The sequence below is a fragment of the Aplysia californica genome, unplaced genomic scaffold (genome assembly GCF_000002075.1).
Source record: "Aplysia californica isolate F4 #8 unplaced genomic scaffold, AplCal3.0 scaffold00864, whole genome shotgun sequence".
Classification (NCBI taxonomy): Eukaryota; Metazoa; Mollusca; class Gastropoda; order Aplysiida; family Aplysiidae; genus Aplysia; species Aplysia californica.
Window position 1 is genome coordinate 303,862 of NW_004798134.1, and position 1,105 is coordinate 304,966.

Below are 1,105 nucleotides of genomic sequence, written 5' to 3' on the forward strand. Positions count from 1 at the left end.
CTCCCCCCTCCCCCCGCCTTCTCCGTCCCTTTCTTTCCCCTACTTCTCTCTCTCTTTGTATCTCCCTCTGTTTCCCTCTCCCTCTCTCTTTCTCTCACTCTTTCTTCCTTTCTGTCCTTTTTGTTTTGTTTTGTTCTGAGTGGTGTGCGTGTGTCCTCCGTGTGTAGATGCTGCACTTGCCTGAAGCACGTTTTGAAGCGGACGAGTCTTTTCAGAGAGCGACGACACGCAGAAATTAAAGAGAAGACCCAAAAGGAAGACTTGCAAAGGGGGAAAAGAGAATAGACAGACAAAAAGAGGCGAAGAGAAAATGGAAATGCGTGAGGGAAAGAAGACAAACTTTGCGGTAAGTCGTTGTGTCAGGGTTTGTGAGGGCTTGAAGGAATAAGCGGGATGAAGAGGATGAGGTACGAAATGTAGCTGTGTGCACGGGAGGCTAAGAGCAGGAGGAGGCCTTGAGAAGTTAAGTTTTGCTGGGGGAAAATTTGACACGGAAAGTCGTTATGTGGTTGCTTGGGGATGCGGAGGGCAGTAATAACTGGTGTATGATTAGGGCGTTTTGCTGAGGGAAACCCGCCAGCTCAGACAGAGGCCTTGCCCTCAACTTGAAAGCCTCCCCTCCTCCACCCCCTCCCCCTCGCTGAGACTCGCCTGAGTTGGTCCGCAGGTCGTGTGTGTGTGTGTGTGTGTGTGTGTGTGTGTGTGTGTGTGCGCGTGTGTGTGCGTGTGTGCGTGTGCTTGGAGCATGCAATGTTTGGGGAGGGTAAAGCGTTTCAAGTTGTGAGGTCAGGGCTTGTTCTAGCTCCACTTTTAATGGAGTGTTGCGGCGGTTACAGTTCGTTCACCCGCGCTGGTTTTTCTTTTTCTTTTTTTCTTTTCTCTTTTCTTTTGAGTTTTGTTGTTGTTGCTTTTGGAAACGTCTTCTAGTTTTGGCGAATGGCGCCTGCTCTGTCGCGTTTGTTTCTGTCTGCGCCCCTTACTTTTTAAAAATGTTAAAATGTACATCCTTCTCTTTGCCCACCTGTTTCTGCTTTTCACAGATATTGGGGACAGACAGACAGACAGACAGACAGACAGACAGACAGACAGACAGACAGACAGACAG